The sequence below is a fragment of the Pristis pectinata genome, chromosome 20 (genome assembly GCF_009764475.1).
Source record: "Pristis pectinata isolate sPriPec2 chromosome 20, sPriPec2.1.pri, whole genome shotgun sequence".
NCBI lineage: Eukaryota > Metazoa > Chordata > Chondrichthyes > Rhinopristiformes > Pristidae > Pristis > Pristis pectinata.
Window position 1 is genome coordinate 35290868 of NC_067424.1, and position 21336 is coordinate 35312203.

The 21336-nt window shown below is 46.9% G+C and overlaps 1 protein-coding gene across 1 annotated transcript in view; it reads left to right on the forward strand.

Annotated features, from left to right (window-relative positions):
- Positions 1-11245: 11245 nt before the first annotated feature.
- Positions 11246-21336, forward strand: part of LOC127580689 (leukocyte surface antigen CD53-like) — a 36212-nt gene continuing 26121 nt past the window's right edge. Inside the window, exon 1 of the mRNA XM_052034445.1 lies at positions 11246-11364. The gene's annotated coding sequence lies outside the window, so the exon portion shown is untranslated. The remainder of the gene's footprint in view (positions 11365-21336) is intronic.

Here is a 21336-nt window from a genome sequence, read left to right on the forward strand (position 1 = left end):
CTCAGGGCAATAAATGCCAGAACCAAGCACACAGGAACTGTCCTTCAGCAGCTGGGGGGTAGGTTGCAAGGAAATGAAACATTCCAAGGTGAAATGCGAGCCGTGTAGATGGTTAAAGCAGAAAGGAGAAGTCCTGTACAGTCCCCACTACATACATCATTCACACATCACCAACAGGTGTCAACACTGGGTTAAAACAGTAACCATTTCCATTGGGCTGGGTGTCATTTGCAGAAGAGTCACTAATAGCACTGCAAGCGAACAGACTATTTTGGGCATATTGGAAGCTTTTGCTCTTTTATGCTTACCAAGATGTTACCAGAATCTTTCCTCTTTATAGAGTCAGCCAGTGCAGAATGAGTCTGAGATTCTTCACTTTTCGAAAGAGCTATGCAACTGGTCTTAAACGCCTGTTCTTTCCTCATGTTCCTGCAACGTATCTCTTTTCTAGTGTAAACTCCCTTTCGATTTAATGCCATCATGCTTTCAGTTATGACAACTGGCCATGTATAAAAAAAAGCCTCCTTATCTCCTCTCTCTGTCTTCTGCCAAATACCCTAAAATATATGTCTCCAGGTCACAGTCGGTCAGTAGACACATCTGCGTATTATTTACCAAAACCTTTCATAATTTTAGATGTTTCCATTAGAAATCTCCCCTTGATGTCTCTGCTGTTACAACTAACCCAGCTTCTCCAGTCTTTCCACGTGGTCTGCAGAGTGGCGCAGTGGGTAGAGCCACTGCTTCACAGCGCCAGAGACCCGGGTTCAATCCTGACCTCAGGTGCTGCCGGTGTGGAGTTTGCATGCTCTCCCCGAAAGTTCCCTCCCACATCCTAAAGAACAGCAGGCTGACAGGTTAATTAGCCACTATAATTATGTAGGTGAGTGGTCGAATCTAGCAGGTGATGATAAGAATGTGGGGAGGACTAAAAATATAGTGTAAATGCGCAAATGAGTCGGTGTGATCAGCACGGACTCGATGGGCCGAAGGGCCTGTTCCCCTGCTGTATCTCTCAATGACTGAAGGATCACCTCTGGCATTACAGATAAACCTACCCTGCAGCCTCTCCCATAGTGAACTAGACACAATATCCAACCAGGATTTGATTGGCTAGATAAAGCTTAAAGGCACAAGCTATCTCTCGAACAGCCTCCATGTATTGTAGGAACTAACCAAGCATGCAAGGACACATTCTATGAGAGCAAATAATTGGGCAATCCATAACACTGGGGAGAGATTAGACGTGTAAAATGAACAAGGTGATAAAGTGAGGCTTCAGGGAGGAACTTGAGCCACAGCTGTTCCTGGTGCGCCTTAAATAATCAGCCCAAAGCTTGATTGATCCTGAACCTTGCCACCATGATGTAAGGATGTCATTGGTCCATTCAAATGAGGCTCACTGGTTGGGGCTACAAGGATACTGGGCAGCTCCCACAGCCAGCCAAGCCATAGGTAGGTCCAGCTGGAGGGGGAGGTGTGAGCATTGGGGCAGATGGGAATGGGCTTGCACCCAGGAGAATGTGAGTTTGTAGTCCCTTCACAGTGCGGAAGAATTGGAGCTGACGTGCTTTGCAAACCAGGCCAAGTTGCTCACCAGTTTCAGTCAGAGTCCTAGAAATGTAGAGATGGTCAACAGCTTCAAGTTCCTTGGCATCCATATCACCAGCAACCTCTCCTGGTCCCTCCATACTGATGCAGTGATCAGAAAAGCACATCATACATACTTTCTTAGGCATCTGAGAAGATTCGGCTTGTCCATGAGGATTCTCTCAAACTTGTACAGATGCGCTATGGAAAGTATTCTGACGTGTTGCATCTCAGCCTGGTACGGCAACTGCTCTGTCCTTGACCGACGGAACCTGCAGAGAGTGGTAAACATTGCCCAGTCCGTCACAGGCTCGTCACTTCCTTCCATCCAGTCCATCTTCACGGTGCGTTGCATCATGAAGGCTAATAATATTATCAAGGTTGCCTGCCACCCTGGCTATTCTTTTTTCTCTCTTCTACCTTCTGAGAGAAGATACAGGAGCTTGGAAGCCTGCTCATCCAGATTCAAGAACAGCTTCTTCCCCACTGCTGTCAGACTCCTGAACCAAACACCTCCTTCACACCCCCTTCCCATGTTCTTGAACCGGCACGGTAGTGTAGCAGTTAGCGCGACGCTATTACAGCGCCAACGATCAGGGTTCGATTCCCGTTGCTGTCTGTGAGGAGTTTGTATGTTCTCCTGTATCTGTGTGGGTTTCCTCCGGGTGCTGCGGTTTCCTCCCACATTCTAAAGACGCACGGGTAGGTTAATTTTGGTTTAAAATGGGCGGCGTGGACTCGTTGGGCCGGAAGGGCCTGTTACCACGCTGTTAAGAAAAATAATCCTACCTCTCTTGGTTATTCCATCATTGTCACTTTAACATTTCTTTTTGCACTACTTCAGATTGTACAGCAATCCTTGCACCATTCTGCTGTTTTGCGTTTGTCGTTGTATTCGTTGCTTCATACGAACAAGGAATTTCATTGCACTCTGGCATATATGACAATAAACTAATCTAATTTAATCTAATCTAAATAGCACTAGAACCCCAGATTGTGTGTGTAAGGATTGGGTAACTATTCCAGACAAGTGCCAACTCACCTGATAATCAGCAGCTTCCAGTACAAGTTAGTCATCAATGGCTAAACTTTCTACTCTCCGAAAGGAACTGAATAAAGTGAGTCTGAACCTTTCACTCAAGGTCTGACGTAGAATCAGCTCAGTCTGAAAATGAGCGCCTACTGAAGTCCGATAGTGCTGCTGAGAATGTTCAGACCTGAAGCTCAAAGGTGCAGGGGAGCAAGGTGAAATAGTGACCCTGAAAATACATCCAAATCAGCGTCATAAGAAAGATATCAGCAGAGAAAGAAACGTTTGATTGGTTCTGAAGAAAAGCGAGTGTGTTGGTTGGATGGAACCACTGTCATCCAGTAGATGTGCCTTTGTCGCAGGAGCTGGAGTGTTGTGGCCAACAGTATTTCAGGTGCCATTGACTACGAAGGATGTGACCACAGAAAGGGAGCGGGTTACCAGTCTAGTAGCAGGCGTGAGATATGTGCACAGAGTGGAGGATCTGGAAAGGAATGTGCAAGAGCAGTGCTACGGGGAATCAATCAATCAGACCAGCCATAACAGAAAATACTCAGCAGGTCAGGCCACATCTGTGGGAAGAGAAACAGAGCTAACATTCCAGGTCAAGCACCCTTCATCAGAACTGGGAAGGAGACAAAAAAAAGGAGACACCAGCCACTGGAATCTGGAGCAACAGACGATCTGCTGGAAGAACTCCGCGGGTCGAGCAGCATCTGTGGGAGGGGAAAGGAACTGCCAACCCTGTGTGAGGACTCAGAGAAAGAGAGAGAGAGGTACCGATGCACGGCGGAGATGGTGGAGCGTAGGACACGGAGAGAAAACCGTCGGGGCAAGTGATGAATTGAATGCATGTACCCGAGATCCTGGCTGGTGCCAAATTGGGAGTCTTGTAAGCCATGTGCATCAAGATGGCGGTGAAGCCAGGTACTGAGGAAGGATACGTGGCTGCAGTCGTGAGTCTTGGCAAGAACGTGGTCAAAGAGCCAGAGAGCAGTGGAAAGCACAGATGGGGAGCGATGAGAGAGAGTCTCACAGAACTCCCGTCGGAGACAGGAGGGAAACAAGTTCGGCACACCTTGAAGAGACTTCACAGTGGAGCAGTACTTATGGAGACACAGGAGACCACAGACACTGGAAACTGGAGCGACACACAATCTGCTGACGGAACTCAGCGGGTCGAGCAGCATCTGTGGGAGGAAAGGAATTGTCGACGCTTTGGGTCGATATGCTGCATCAAAGTCAAAGTCAAGTTTATTGTTAAATGCACAAGTACATGCGTGCACAGGTGCAATGAAAAACTTACTTGCAGCAGCATCACAGGCACGTAGCATCAGATAAGCAGCATTCACAAGAAAAGCAGAAATTTTTACGCAATTTTTACAAGAAAGAACACAATTGGAACAAAAATAACCAACCATTTTAGTGCAAAGTGGTCATAGTGTTGATAAACTGTAGTGGTTAGAGTTTTGCCAGTCGGTTCAAGAACCACATGGTTGAAGGGAAGTAGCTGTTCTTGAACCCGTTCAAGACTGGGAGACAGAAAAAGCTTGTTAATTCACGGGGGGTTGGGGGGGGGAAGGGGGTTATGTCTCTGATGGGGTAAAACCAGCGAGACCATGGGGATAAGTTGTAAATAAGTTGTCAGGTCAATGAGTGAATGGGAGCAGTTAGAGAGCGAGAACACAGACAGGAGAACATGGGAGTTGTGAAATGCAGAGCAGGAGGACGTGCCCGGCAGGTTCTTCTGTTGATGTTCTCACTCTCCAGCTGCCCCCACTCTCTCGTTGACCAGATAATCTGCTTACGGCTCTTCCCCATTGTCACCCAGGTTTTACCTGCTCGGAGGCCTCTCTTCTTTCCCACCCTCCCTGCAACTTAAGGAACTTTATCTTCTTCCCAATTCTGATGAAGGGTCTTTGACCTGAAACGTTCACTCTGTTCGTCTTCCCTCAGATGCTGCCCAACCTGCTGAGAATTTCCAGCATTTTCTGTTTCTGTTTCAGTCTCCCAGCATCTGCAGAATTTTTAATCAGCTGATGAGAAATTAAAGGGATTAATCATCCCCTTCCAGGACATCACTACAGGAGTCCCTCTGGGCTGTGTCTTCAGCTGCTTTATCAATGACCTTCCACGGTAAGGTTAGAAGCGGGATTGGTCACTGATGACAGCACAATGAATGTTTTTATTTGCATTTCCTGCAAGCAGCAGGATCTAGACAGCACTCAGGCATGGGCTGGTAAGTGGCAAGTGATATTTGTGCTGCACATGTGCCAGGAAGTGACCTGCTTCAACAAGAGAGTGTGTCCAACCACCTATCCTTTGTATTCAGTGGCATTACTTCACTGAGCCCCCAGTATCAACACCTTGGGGGAAGGAGGGTGAACATGCACCAGTCTACATGGGGGGATCGGTGGTGGAGAAAGTCAGCAGCTTTAAATGCCTGGGCGTTAACATACCGGATGACCAGTCCTGGGCCCAGCACGTAGAAGCAATCACAAGGAAGGCACACCAGCCTCTTTACTTTCTCAGGAGGTTAAGGAGGTTCAGCTTGTCACCGAACACTCTGACGAACTTCTACAGATGTACTGTTGAAAGTGTCCTGACTGGTTGCATCATGGTCTGGTACGGCAATTCGAATGCGCAGGAATGTAAGAAGCTGCAGAGAGTAGTGGACTCAGCCCAATACATCACGGGCACGTCCCTTCCCACCATTGGTAGTATCTACAGGAGGCGCTGCCTCAACATCCATTATCAGAGATCCCCACCATCCAGGCCATGCCATCTTCTCACGGCTACCTTCCGGCAGGAAGTACAGAAGCCTGAAGTCCCACACCGCCAGGTTCAAGAACAGCTTCAACCGTTTGCTTCTTGAACCAACCTGCATAACCCTGATCAATATCTCAGTATAGCAACACTATGACCACTTTGCACTACAATGAACTTTGGTTTTTTTTGTTCTAATTGTGTTCTTTCTTGATTAATTTTGTACAATTTATGTTTAATTTATGTTTTTCTTGTGAATATTGTGTCCCTAATGCTATGTGCCTGTGATGCTGCTGCAAGTAAGTTTTTCATTGCACCTGTGTATACATGTACTTGTACAGATGAGAATAAACTCAACTTTGACTTTTGACTTTGACTTTGACCATTGAGAGGAGACTAGGACTTTATTCCCTGGAACGTAGGAGATTGAGGGGTGACCTGATAGAGGTGTATAAGATCATGAGGGGCAGAGACAGGGTGAAAGCACACCGTCTTCTTCCCAGGGAGGGGGTGCTAAAACCAAGAGGGCACAGGTTTACTATCAGAGGTGAGAGATTTAAAAGGGACATCAGGGGCAGCTTCTTCACGCAAAGGGTGGTGCATATTTGGAATGAGCTGCCAGAAATAGTGGTTGAGGCGGGCACATTAGTAACATTTAAAAGCCACCTAGGTAAGTACATGGAGGGGAGAGATTTAAAGGGCTATGGGCTAAATGCGGGCAGATGGGATTAGTTCACTGGGCAACACAGTGGGCTAGGAAAGTTGGGCCGAAGGGCCTGTTTCTGTGCTGTATGACTCCATGAGTCTATGACACTTGCCTGGACAACTGGAGCTCTGTCAATATTCAGGAAGCTTTACACAATCCAAGACAAATCAGCCTGTTCGATTGGCACTCTGGTCACTGCCTTAAACATTCAATCCCTCCAGACTGGCACACAGGGGCTGCAGTTACTCCCCCAGTCTACCTCCCAACCCCACAACATCTCAGCCAGCTCCATCACGGGCACAACCCTCCCCGCCATCGAGACATCTTCAAGAGGCGGTGCCTCAAGAAGGCGGCATCCATCGCTAAGAACCCTCACCACCCGGGACGTGTTCTCTTCACATTGCTACCATCAGGGAGGAGGTACAGGAGCCTGAGGACCTGCACTCAGTGATTCAGCAACAACTTCTTCCCCTCCACCATCAGGTCCATGAACACTACCTCATTATTCCTTTCGTTTGCACTATTTATTTTTGAAATTTATAGTGATTTTATGTCTTTGCATGGTACTGCTGCCACAAAACAACAAATTTCATGTCATCTAAGTCAGTGACAACAATTCTGATTCTGATCCGTCTCTCCTGTGACATCAGGAGAGTGGTATCTGAGTGTGGCATAGGGGGTGTCGCTTCTTGCCTGGTAATTCCCTGAACAACAGCCCTCCTGTTCATAGAACATTATGTGACAACTTAAAAATAATGAAAAAGGAACTGGGCAGTTTCTGCAACGGGCGCCTCACTTCTGACGCCGGCTCTTTGCACTTGGGCTAACTTAACAGTGGCGCTACTCGCCGCCACCCAACGACCCCTTCACTCACTGCCCCGGCCTCCCCGCCCTGGTTCGTTCCTCACTGAGCTCGCTCTATAATCAAAACTGCTGGCGTGTGATCTTTTCTCCTCCTTCCCCAGAACATCTCCCATATTGGCTCAGAGGTCAGTGGTGGTCCTGCTTATCAGAGGGGAAGCAGCAAGTAGTTACAGGTACCTACACTTGGTGCCAACATGGGTGATGTACAACACCTGACATGGACGGACACCTGGGGAGGCAGCTACCTTTATATATGCAACTAAATAAAACTTTTCACTTGCCTATTTCATACTGCCTACTGTGGTACCTCATTCTAAAGGAAAGTTAACACACAAGAACCATTATCTTGTTAACCCAACGATACTCTCAGAAAGCTAAGCTACTATCTGAAAGGACAAAGATATTCACAGAAGGATCACTCTGCCAATCAATAAACTGGTGCAGGACCACTATGAAGGACAAGGGTAAAAGGTGCACGTGAACATGACCACCTTTAGGTTCCCCTCCAAGTCACACACCATCCTAATTTGGAAATGGGTTGCTGGTCCTCCATCATTTCTGGGTCTAACCCTGAATTTGCCTACCCAACACTTCTGTACTTTCACCAGAAGAACTATAGCGTCAAGAAAGTGCCTCACCACCACCTTCTCAATGGTAATTAGAGATGGGCAGTAAATGCTGGCCTTGCCAGCGACGTCCATCGATCTTGATCTCCTTGTGGAAGTGTACATAATGGTGCATAATTCAGAAGACAAGTGAAATGTTTATCTCAAGAGAGTTGAAGAATAAGTGGAAGGATGCCTTGCGGTGGCTTGGGTGAGATCACACATTGACGACTGCATACAGTTTTGGTTTCCTAGTTAAAGAAATCTAATTGACTTTGAGGTGGTGCAGAGGAGGTTCACTGGGTTGAATCCTGGAATGAAGGAGTTGGTTGATAAGGAAGGATAGAGCTAGTTGGGCTTATTGGAATCAGAAGTGTGAGAAGTGATGGTAAAATATATAAGGTTCTGAGTGTGCTTGATGGGGTAGATGCTGAGGGGGTGCTTTCTCTGGTGGGGCAGACTAAAACTTCGGGACGTAGCCTTAGGGTAATGAGGACATGACTTCTCTCATGGTTGTATGAATCTCTGGAATTCTCTCACTGACAGCTGTGGATGCTGAATCCTTTTGTATATTCAGTGCTGAGATGGATTTCTGGGTGACAGGAGAATCAAGGATTTTGGGGATTAGGCAGGAATTTGCAGTTGAGGCCAAAAATCAGGTAAGCCTTGATCTTATTGAAATACAGAGCAGACCCAGGAGCCTATTTCATGTTGGTTTATTCAATCCTTCCACCCATTACCATAAATCTTGGGACCCTCATTACAGGCCACACCAATAAGAAAAATATCCAGTATATCCAGGCCTGTCAGTTGGTGGCATCTGGAGCCTAACATTGCAAACGAAGCAATCAGTGTGATATCTTTAGTGATCTTTAGAACATCTGGAGTGTTGTATCTGGAATACGACAGCTGAAAAGTATTGTGTGAAGTGTAGCATTTGGAGTGTCACATCAGTTCCCAGTACAACACACTGCTGTTAATATAACATTGTGCGTCAAATTAAAAATAACCTAAAGGGAAACTTGGCAGTTTCTGTAATGGGTGCCTCACTTCCAACACTGGTTCTTTGTACTTGGGTTTAATTAACAATGCTCCCACTCTCCACCACCCTGCAACCCAATCACCCATTGCCCCAGCCTCCTCACCCCGGTTTTGGCTCAGTTCATTCTGGTTGAGTTTGCTCTATAGTCAAAACTGCTGGCGTGTGATCTTTCTTCTTCCCTTTCCAGAACATCTTCCATATTGGGTCAGAGGTCAGTGGTAGTCCTGCTTATTAAAGAGGAGGAAGCGAGTAGTTACTGGTACAGACACTTGGTGCCAGAATGGGCGATGTGCAAGATCTAACCTCAATAGACTCCTGGGGAGTCTGCTACCTTTATACGTACAACTAAATACATTAGTTTACTTGCCCCCCTGTTTTATACTACCTATTGTGGTAACTCATTCTAAAGGAAATTTAACACACAAGAATCATTTGAAGCTGCTCTGTGTTTCCATGTTAACCCAGTGATACTCTCAGAAAGCCAAGCTACCATCTGAAAGGTCTTCTCAGAAGGACCTCTCTGACAATCAATAAATGGCCCAGAACCCCTACCGTCATCCATCAGTCAAATGCACCTGGGTACCATCAATCAAACAATAAGATCTCAGCCCACTGTCAATCAATCAGATCCCACCTACTGCCAATCAATCAATCCTAACCCTCTGTCAGATCAATCAGATCCCACACAACTATCAATCAATCACACCTGGTCAGCTGTCAATCAATCACATGCTACATGCTGTCAATGGATCAGATGGAATAAAACAGGGAGTGGTGAAAATAGCCAGCAGGTCAGGTAGCAGCAGAGGTGAGGTTTCCTTTCTGTCCGTGTTTTAGATTTCCAGTATCTGCAGTGTTTGCCTTTCAGGCTTGAGCCACCACCAAGTGAAGTGCCGCTCATATCCCAGAAAGGCACAGCAGCATTGGAAAAATCACCAAGTCCTCAGATCGCTCAATAGTAATTTCTCCCTCATACCCAGAAATCTATGCATGAAAAACTTCCCATGGAAACTCCCCATTATTTCCTGTCTGTCTGTGTTACAGAGTGCAGGGTAGCACAGCGGGTAGTGCTGCTCCTGCACAGCTCCAGCAGCCTGGGTTCGATTCTGAGCTCGGGTGCTGTTTGCGTGGAGTTTGCACGTTCTCCCCCTAGCCTCACTGGTTTGCCCCAGGTGCTCCCAAATCCCAGAGATGTGCTGGTTGGTTAAGTGGCCACTGTAAACTACCCCTGGTGTAGATGGGGGAGCAGGATAATCAATGTGTGCGGTAAAGGGCATGTGAATAGCTTATTCCCTCTAGTTTACAGGGAAAGTAAATTAGGGAATGGGATTGACGGGAATGTTCTGAGAGCTAGTATACACTCGTGCTGAATGCTCTCCTTCTATATGAGTGATTTAACATGTTAAATGAGATTGTACACAAAGATCTTGCACAACATCTTACAAACATTTTACACAAAGATCAACCCACCTGGCTTAAACAGTGTGAGAACATATATTCCCCCCTACTATTTCCTTCTAACTCAACAAGGGATGTTTTTTGTTATGTATTGGGGCAGGCACGGTAGTGTAGCGGTTAGAGCGACGCTATTACAGCGCCAGTGACCCGGGTTCAATTCCAGCCAGTGTCTGTAAGGAGTCTGTACCTTCTCCCCATGTCTGCGTGGGTTTCCTCCGGGTGCTCCGGTTTCCTCCCACATTCCAAAGACGTACGGGTTAGGAAGTTGTGGGCATGCTACGTTGGCACCGGAAGCGTGGCAGTGCTTGCGGGTTGCCCCCAGAGCACTCTACGCACAAAGGTGTGTTTCACTGTGTGTTTCGATGCACTTGTGACTAATAAAGAGATCTTATCTTAATAACTTAAATGAGAATGTAGGTGGCATGAGGAGTAAATTTTCAGATGATACTAAAACTGGTGGTGTAGAGCGTTGTCTAAGGTTACAATAGGATCTAGATCAACTGGGAGAGTGGGCAAAGAAATGACAGATGGAACTTAACTCGGACAACTGCAAAGTGATGCAGGACATACGCCGTGAATGGCAGGTTCCTAGAGAGTGTTGTCGAACAGAGAGACCTGGGGCTAGAAGTACATAGTTCCCTGAAAGTGAGGACACAGGTAGGCAGGGTGGTGAAGAAGGTGCGTGGCATTCTTGTCTTCATTAGCCAAGACACTTGAGTACAAGAGTGTCATGTTACAGTTGTGATAATGTTTGTTAGACCACACTTGTGTGGTTCCAATTGCCACACTGTGACAAGATGTCATTAAACTGGAGAGGGTACAGAAAAGATTCACAAGAATGTTGCCTGGACTGAAAGGTTTGAGTTATAAGGAGAGACTGGACAGGCTGGGACTGTTTTCTTTGGAGTGAAGGATGCTGAGGGGTGACCTTATAGAGGTTTATTAAATCATGAGGGGCATATGCAGGCACATGGGACTAGCTCAGATGGGCAACTTGGTTAGCATGAAGGTGTTGGGCGAAGGGCTGTATAACTCTATGACTCTAAGGGGCAGCACACAGTAGAAACAGCTGTCAGCTGTGTTGCCGTGTCGTTGCAGTGACTAAAATGGACCGACTTTCGTAACTTCCCCTCCCCGTCAAGCTTCCAGGAAGGGAAACCGCATGAAACTGAAAACAAGAGGATGTTGTAATGAGACCTCATTCCTCCCCCAGCTCCCCGCCGCTGAACCATCGGCACTCCGAGGCACCAGGGACTTCGCTGAGCTAGGTGGGAGAGTTCCAAGGACAGCAATCACAGGCAAGGTATGGATCAGATAGTGGGAATATGTAGCACCCTTCGTCTGAGTCCAGGACCCGTGAGGCTCCCAGGGATAATCTAGTCAACTGTTTTTGCTGAAGTCTTGAATGCTCGGGTTTTCGATTAAGGTCTCATCTCAGCTGGTAGCTCTTTTGTCGTTGAGTTGGAAGGTTGTGTGTTCAAGTCCCAGTCCTGACACGAGAGCCTGTTATCCACCTCTTGCACCAGTATGGTACTAAGGGAGTGTTGCGCTCCTGTCCCCCGGATTACTCATTGAACCAAAGACCTTGTGTTCTCTCTTGTAAAAGATGTCATGGTGCTTTTTCTAAGACAAGCAAGAAAATGAAATGGAAAATATTTCTCCCACAACAAGATTACCTGCTAATTATCCCGAGCGCCCAGCAGCTGCTGTTTTGTACATCACAACGATGACTGTGTTTCTAGTAGTAGCTTTTACTGGGTGTGAAGTGGTAGGCTCAGCCTTGCTGTATCAGATGAGCTACAGAAATGCAGATCCTTCCTTTCAACAGAACTAGGAATAAACAGAATGAGCGGTGGAGATATACGGCAAGTCTTAAAGTAAACTACTGGTAAAATAGGACCTGGGTTAAAAAGGTGGGGCGTTTGGTGGCATTGAAGAAAGGAGCCATTGGGCTCATCATGTGCTAGCCCTCAATCGTCCATTCCCCCTCCCTCTCCACAAAGTCGTGTGACTTTTCCTCCTTTACCCAGTTATTGAATTCTCTCCTGAGATTCCCTCCTAAATCTGCTTCAAGACAAGGTCTGGTGTGGAAATAATGGTTTGCTTCTCCTGGCTTTGGATCTTTCATAATTACTGTAAATCTGTTTCCTTTGATTGCGAATCCTCTCAACAGCCGCAAATAATCTGCCAGAGGAATTCAGCACGTCTCTGTTTGCCCCTTTTTTTTGTCTGCCTCTGTCTGTCACCCACCTGCTCTGTCTCCCAACCGCACCCCTCCCCCTCCCCTACCTGGCTCGATCCGCTTATCGCCCTTCACCCGTCCTCAGTCCACCATTCATCCACTGACCCTCGTCTCGGCCCTCCCCTTCTCCTCTCTGTACCGGCCATCTCCCCTCTCCACGTTCAGTCCTGATGCAGGGTTTTGACCTGAAACGTCGACAATTCCTCCACCCACCCCCACCCCCACACACACACAGACGCCGCTCGACCCGCTGATTTCCTCCAGCAGATTGTTTGTTGCTCCAGATTCCGGCATCTGCAGTCTCCTGGTGCCTCCTCTCAACAACTTCACTGCCCTCTCCCCTTCACCAGAACCCTGCAGAGCGTTTAATATTACCGTTAAATCTCCCTTTAGCCATTGCTTCTCTAAATAAAACAGTGTCAGCTTCTCTGTATGCTCCGTGCCACTGAAACCCCATTCTTATTCATTTATTTAATTAGTACAACACAGGAGACCACTCCTATAACCCTCCTCTGTGCCCTCTCCACATCTGGGTCAGTTTAAGATTCAGTCTGGGTCCAGAATATTTCTCAGAATTTCTTAAACCAGAGGTAGGTGGATTCTTGACAAGCAAGGAGGTGAAAGGTTAAAGGTATTAAAGTGGCAGAGAAAGTGGGAGGTGGAGGGGAGAGTAAGAGGGGATGTGATGAGGTGTGAGGCAGAGAGATTAAATAACCATTGGGGTACGGGATGGGAGAGGGCGGCAGTGGGCAAATAGGTAGAGAGAGGAGGACAGAGACGGAGGGGTATGGGGAAATGCAGAGCCAAGGTAACTGTCAGATGAGGCATGACCTCACAGAATGCTGGGTTAGAGCGAGCGACTGGCTAACGCCTGCCCCTAATTCATGCGCTAGTACGTGTGCATGTTCCTCCTCATGCATCAGTCCTGCATCCAAGCACGCTAACTGCGTCTCGCCCAGTGAAGGGGCTCCAGCCATAACTTCCAGCTGCCCAGTTATGCCCCTCGCACACCCTGTCTTCAGCGGATGGGGCTCTGAGCACATGAGGTGGGATGTCATGTGACAGCTGTGCAAGGCGGCGGTGAGACCGCACTTGGAGTATGGTGTGCAGTTCTGGTCGCCCAGCTATGGGAAGGGTGTCATTAAGCTGGAAAGGGTGCAGGAGAGAATGTTACTGGGACTGGAGGGCTTGAGTTACAAGGAGGGACTGCATAAGCTGGGAATTTTTCCCCTGGGGCGTAGGAAGCTGAAGGGTGACCTGACAGAGGTTTATAAAATCATGAGGGCCATAGATAAGGTGGATGGTCACAGTATTTTTTTCCAGGGTAAGGCAAGTCTAAAACTAGAGGGCATAGGTTTAAGAAGAGGGGGGAAAGGTTTAGAGGGGACCTGAGGGTTATCACACAGAGGGTGGTGGGTCTGTGGAAGGAGTTGCCAGAGGAAGTGGTAGAGGTGGCAATATTTAGACAGGTACATGGATAGGCTAGGTTTTGAGGGATATGATCCAAATGAGACTGGCTCAGGTCAGCATGGACGAGTTGGTCGCAAGGATCCGTTTCCATGCTCTATGGCTGACCTGTTCTGCGATCCCAGGACTGACAGCTGATTCGAGCCATCCGTCTGGTCTTGTGATTGACGGCATTTCTCCAACGTGCCACGGTGTTACTGAGGGCTTGTGTGCAGGTTCATGGCGCCGGCTTCAGCAGGCGGTGAGCTTTGCAACCTTGTGCTCAGGTTATTCAGAGTGGGACTGCCCAGGACGGCTGTCAGGGGAATTCCACCATTCTTATCACAGGCTGGCGAGGCAGGGGGATTTGCTGCACAGAGATTGTTTGGGCGGAAAGGGGTTTCACCTGGCATAGCTGTTGGATGGCAAATACATGGCCACTAAACAAGATATTCTTGAACGTGGAAACATGCAGGGCTATAAGCTAAGGGTGTGGGCATTCTATTCATTGGAGAGTTCCACATGACCAGTATAATGGTCTCTCTCTTTCTGCTTTAACATTCAACAAACGTTACAGTTATTCACTGAGACTGATATGAATTGTTTATTGCTGAACATGCATTCATTCACACCAGACATGGTCATTCAGCTGAGGGACAGAGGGTTTGATTTTATAATTCACTGGCTGTGAAATTGGCCAGCATATAAAGATACACACTAAGGTCGTCCTTGGTGAAGACCCTCACAAGTTACTTGTGAGGTGTCTGGAAGTGATTCTCATAGCCCCACAACATACATGGGCATAGGCTGTGAGATTTGCGACCCTCCGACAAGGTTGAGGGGATTAGTTATATGCGATGTTGAGAGATGTCTGGGAAGAGTGGAGATAGAACTGTACAGTGCCTTCACGGCTTAGAGCAAATGTTCTCAAGTGGAACCCGTGCTCCACAGAGTGGGGTGGCTTTGAGTTAACTGCACCGAAAAGTACTGGAGGGAGATGGGCTGTGTGTGGGGTGTAGTACTGGGGGAGATGTGTGTGTGGGGGTGTGTGTAGTACTGGGGGAGATGTGTGTGTGTGGGGGGTTTGTGTAGTACTGGGGAGATGGGTGTGGGGTGTGTAGTACAGGGGATATGTATGTGTGTATATGTATGTGTGTGTGTGTGTGTGTGGGGTGTGTGGGGGGTGTAGTACTGGGGAGATGTGTGTGTGTGGGGGGTGTGTAGTACTGGGGGAGATGTGAGTGCCATGTAATTAATATTTAAATTAATAGTAAATTAATATTTACTACACTATATTAATAGCAAATAGTATTTGCCTCATTTAGATTGTCTGGAATTTCAGGATAGATGAGCAGCAGATACCTCAGCAGAAGTGGTTCTCGATTTTGAATGAGATGTTAAACCACATCAGGGGAAATATGACCCAAGTCTAGATTAAGTCATATCTACCCAAAGGCCCCAGGAGCTGGCGTTCTGACCTATAGGTCAGGGTTCACTGAGGGTCACATGAGGGACTTGAGCTGAGGTCGGATACAAGTAGCAGGGTGATGTCAGCCACAATACCGTGAGGTGGAGCAAATGCCCAGAAAACAAGCCTGGTGATAGAAGCAGGCCGAAAGTGGTTTGTGTGTCTCACTTTCTTGGTGTTGGGACTTCATGGCATATCTCTCTAATGCTGCTTTAAAAACCCTTAAAAGATGGCAATTTTATGTAGAATATTTGAAAACTAGTGTTGTTGGGATCTCATACTGTCTCGGGAACTGCAAGGTTAATGAAAAACTCTTGATCAACTGCTCGCAGCTGCCAGCACTTGGTAAGCAGCTGAGAACTGTTCAGTCACTCCTCATAGACACGAGTACACAACAAACCCTGGACACTCCCCCATCCGCAGGTTCCTCAGGGCTGGGGGGGGGATGGGGTGCGGGGAGAGAGAGAGAGACCATCACACAACCTGCTCAAAGAGGCAGTGGATACCTCCCCTGAGCAGGCATCCCGGCAGGAGGCTGCCATGTGTGGTCTATGACCTCCCGCACCTTGACTTGCCCACAAAGCGACAAAGCCCATGGTGAGTGCACCTGCCCCAGCAGGCTGATGGAGAGGAAGTGAAGCCCGGCCTGGTGGGGTCAATGAGAACCCCCCCGAATGAGGCAATGATCAGCAGACGGCGACACGTGATGCACATCAGCAGATGTGGAGGAGTGATCCTGCGGGCAGTGCAGGCACATGTGTGAGCTTCTACTTGAGGTTACATAAGGTGGTGGATGTGAATGAGGGCACCTCATGGGTGTAGGGTGAGGCAACATTTCTCCCTGAGCTGTAGGGAGGAGGTGGTTCCATGTGAAGGCTGGGTGGTAAGGTGTTGGAACATCAAGATGCTAAGAGGCATAGATCGAGTGGACAGTCAGAGACTTTTCCCCAGGGCGACAATGGCTAACACGAGGGGACGTAATTTTAAGGTGATTGGAGGAAGGTATAAGGGGGATGTCAGGGGTAAGTTTTTTACACAGAGAGTGGTGGGTGTGTGGAACGCACTGCCGGCAGAGGTTGTGGGGGCAGATACATTAGGGACATTTAAGAGATAGTCACATGAATGATAGAGAAATGGGGGGCTATGTGGGAGGGAAGAATTAGATAGATCTTAGAGCAGGATAAAATGTCGGCACAACATTGTGGGCCGAAGGGCCTGTACTGTGCTGTAATGTTCTATGTTCTAACACAGGGACAGGTCCTTCTGCCCACCATGTCTGCACTGACCATGGTACAGATCTAACCAATCCTATGGTCTGTATCTCTCTATTCCCTGCCGATTCATGTGCCTGTCTAAATACCTCTTCAACATGATGAATGTATCTGCTCCAACCACCGCCCCATGCAGCACGTTCCAGGCAACTACACTCTCTGTATAAAAAACTTGCTTCATAAATCTCCTTCAAACTTTCCCCCCTCTCCTTAAACCTGTGCTCTCCAGTATTTGACATTTCCACTCTTTGAAAAAGAGTCTGACTTTCTACCCTATTTATGCCTCTCATTAGTTTAAATACTTCTCTCAGGTCCCCTCGCCCCCACCTCACCACCCACCACCCCCCCAGCCTCCGACGCTCCAGAGAAAACAATCCAAGTTTGTCCAACTCCTCCTTATAGGTAATACACACCAATCCAGGCAACATCCTGGTGAACCTCTTCTGCATCCTCTCCAAAGCCTCCACATCCTTCCTATAGTGTGTTGACCAGAATTGCACACAGTACTCCAACTGTGACCTAACCAAAGTTTCATACAGCTGCAGCATGACTTCCCGACTTTTATACTCAAGCATGCCGTATGCCTTCTTTACCACCCTATCCACCTGTGTTGCCACTTTCAGGGAGCTGTGGACTTGTACCTCAAGTTCTCTCTGTACATCAATGTTCTTAAAGGCCCTGCCATTTACTGTATACTTTCTTCTTCCATTTGACCTCCCAAAGTGCACCACCCCTCACTCATCCGGATTAATCTCCTTCTCCCATTTCCCTGCCCAAATTTCCTACTGATCTGTATCCTGCTGTATCCTTTGACAACCTTCCTCACTATCCACAATTCCACCAATTTTTGCATCATCTAGGAACTTACTAATCAGACCAATTACATTTTCATCCAAATCATTCATATGTATCATAAACAGCAGAGGTCCCAGCACTGATCCTTGCAGAACACCACTGGCCACAGACCTCCATTCAGAATAACACCCCTCTACCATAACCCCCTATCTCTGTGACTAAGTAAATTTTGTATCCGATGTAACTTAATCTTCTGAACCAGCCTACCATGAAGGACCTTGTCAAATGCTTTCCTAAAGTCCATTGTAGACAACATCCACTGCCCTACCACATCAATCATCTTTGCTACCTCCTGACCTCCCCCTCATAAAGCCACACTGACTTCCCCTAACAAGTCCATGCTTTCCAAATGCAAATAAATCTTGTGCCTGGGAATCTTCTCCAGTAATTTCCCTCCCACTGATGTAAGGCTCACCAGCCTATAATTTCCTAGATTATCCCTGTTGCCCTTCTTAAACAAAGGAACAGCATTGGCTATTCTCAAGTCTTTTGGCACCTCACCTGTGGCTAAAGAGGATACAAAGATCTCAGTCAAGGCCCCAGCAATGTCCTCCCTTGTCTCCATCAGTATCCTGGAATAGATTCCATTAGGCCCTGGGGACTTATCCACCTTGTTTTTCAAGAGACACAACACCTCCTCCTTCTTACTATTGACATGCCCTAGAATATCCCCTCCCTGATCTCACTATCATCCATGTCCTTCTCTTTGGTGAACACTGATATGAAGTACTCAGTACCTCTCTCATGCACGAATTCTCTCCATCGTCCTTGAGTGAACCTACCCTTTCCCTAGCTACCCTCTTGCTCCTAATGTGCATAGAAAATGCCTTAGGGTTCTCCTTAATCCTACCTGCCAAGGACATTTCATGACCCCTTTTAGCCCTCCTTGTTTAGGTTCTTTCCTGATTCCTTTATATTCCTCAGGGGCCTTGTCTGATTTCAGCTTCTTAAACCTTCCATATGCTTTCTTTTCCTTTCTGACTAAATTTACAATATCTCCTGTCATCCAAGGTTCCCGAACTTTGCCATCCTTATCTTTCATCCTCACAGGAACATGCTGGTCCTGAACTTTAACCGGCTGGTCTTTAAAAGACCCCCACGTGTTAGATGTGGATTCACCCCTGACAGCCACTTCCAGCTCCTGTGACCCAGTTATACCTGCACATAATCCGTGAAGCAGGGAGTAGGGTCTGGACAAAGAGCGGTGGCAGTTTTGGCTGCAGCAGAGTGAAGATACCAGAGGGGTCAGTGTTGAGTGCTGAGTGTGTAGGGTGAGTTCTGAGTGTGTAGAGTGGCATGCAACAGGCTGGCTCTCAATGTTGGCCTTTAATAACATTGTTACTGAGTCTTCGATGTTGGTGAAAGCTGGTTTCCCAGTGAGTGAACAGCAGGTCTTGGTTTTCGGACCAGTGTGGTTAGACGTCTCACTTATGAACTTTTTGCATTGCACAACCAATGACATCATTCCAGCAAGTTTGACTTAATAGGTTCATGGAAACAGGCCTTTCAGCCCATTGATTCCACACTGATCATCCACACCCATTTACACTAATCCTACACTAATCCCATTTTATTCTGTGCAGCCCACATTCCCATTAAGCCCTCCATATTCTACCAGTCACCTACACACCAGGTTCAATTCACAGCAGCCAATCAACCTACCAACTTTTGGGGATGTGGGAGGAAACCGGAGCACCCGGAGGAAACCCACGCCGTCATGGGGAGAAGGGGCAAACTCCACACAGACAGCACTGGAGGTCAGGATTGAACTGAGTCTCTGGAGTTAGTCACCGTGCCGGCCACAGTCTTAATGAGTGAACTCGACCATGTTGCCCAAGGCTGAGAAAGCAGTGTTAGTGACTGACACCGGGGCACTTTGAAATGTACAAAAAACATCTTCACACTACATCAATGAGACTTTCGTAAATTGCAATGCATATTTTTTGTGGTTGCAAGGATGGATCTTGTGTCCAAGAAATGTCATTTTGTAATGACTAATTTTTGTGGAATATGAGTCATATAAGAATCTAATGAAAGAAACAGATATGAAAATAATGACAAAGGATCTAGCAACTTCCTCAAGATGTGGGAAGATTCCTGTGACATATAGAATAGCCAATTGGATAAGGGCAGGTTGTCACCCAGGGAACACAAAGAGTCACTGCTTTATAATGTGTCACTTACAGAGTGTCAGATATGTACACTCAGTACTGCCTTTTGCAAATGACTCATCAGTGGGTTGCAGTTTCCAAGTTCTCTCTTTTTCTTTCTTTCTTTTGGTGCTTGAACTTCCTTTACCATTTGACTTGCAAGTACAACTATAAGAGATGCACCACGTTTCTAAATACAAACTTTCCACATTGATGTCATAAGCTGAGGGACGAGATTTTGCATTGCGCTTCTATAATGAGAACCAAAGACCTGTCTTATCCCACTGTCCCATTCTCTCCCTATGACCCTGCATCAGTTCCAGACTCATCTCAGTCCCAGCCTGTGTATCAAAGCTAACTGCCCCAATGCTCTCCCCTCAGTGCTGTACCTATTCCAACTATGTCTCCACAGGCCTGCATTAATTCACACCAATCTCCCTCTCACCTCATCGTGTGTCCCTTCCAAACCAGTGCCTTGGCCCTGTTCCCGTTCTGTAATTCTGAATCAAACTCTGCCTCAGATATTTAAATACACTTCCCTTAAACATTGTCTGTGCTTCCATTCTTCCGTTGAATTGTTCAGTGCTCCAACTCAGGCCTGCGTAAAGGAATTTCTCCTTACCTTGGTGTTAAAATAAATGGACTTTCTGGCCAGTAGAAATGGATTTCCCCATTCACCATTCAGATGGCTGTCACATTAGTTGACAGATAATCCATCAGGGTGATATTGATTTCTCTAGCAAACATTTTAGGCAGCATGAAGGCAAATGAGATTTGAAAGAGGAGTTCTTACAGTATTTGATACCAAGTGCACTGAATTAAAAGATTTGTGTGCAAGCTGACAACACTCAGGATAGCAAGGTGTAAGTCAGCAGAAACAGAGATTTAAAACTTCCACTGCCATTTTCCAACTCCCCACTCTCACCACTACCCTGGCTAAGTGCGACATTACACCAATATAAAGAATCTAGGTTACCTAAAGAATTCCAGTAAATTTAAACATTATTTCCTGAACTGCATCTTCTGGCTGCTGGAAGTTTTGTACCTATATTTGTTCTAATGAAGGATCCTGAACCTGAAACATTAACCACAGACGCTGCGCAACCTGCTGAGTGTTTCCAGCATTTTCTGGTTGAGTTTTATTCACTTAACGTTTATGTTTTCTTTACTTGGCTAATGTCTGTCAAGTCTGCACGGTGTGGTCTTGCCCTTTCTGCACTACTTCCTCTCAGTAACTGGTCACTTCTACTAAAGGAAAAATCATCTTACTTTCAGCTTTGGCCAATGTTTGAGATGTCATCACTTGGTGAACAGATCATGAATGAAATCAGCCAGTTGCTGCAATCCTAAAGCAGGGCAAGGACTGCATTGTCAGTGGCTGACAATGTGATCAGGACTCTTAATTTGCTTCTTGCTTACTGTAAAAACCCACTTGGGACACAAATGTCCTCCAAGGGAGGAATGCTGACATCTGTACTCAGACTGGCCAACATGTGACTCATGACTCACCCCTGTGATTGGTCCTTGAAACAGCCTGGCAATCGATGACAGTGACACCCAGATTCCCCCAAAAGATAGATAAGAACAAAATTTCACCAGGTCATTGCCTGAATTAGAGAGTATTAGCTACAAGGAGAGGTTGGACAAACTTGGATTGTTTTCTCTGGAGCATCAGAGGCTGAGAGACAACCTGATAAGAATCTATAAAATTACGAGAAGCAAAGGTAGAGTAGAGAGTCAGAATCTTTTTTGCAGGGTGGAGATGTCAAATACTAGAGGGCATAGATTTAAGGTGAGGGGAGAAGTTTAAAGGAGATTTACGAGGCAAGCCTTTAACACAGAG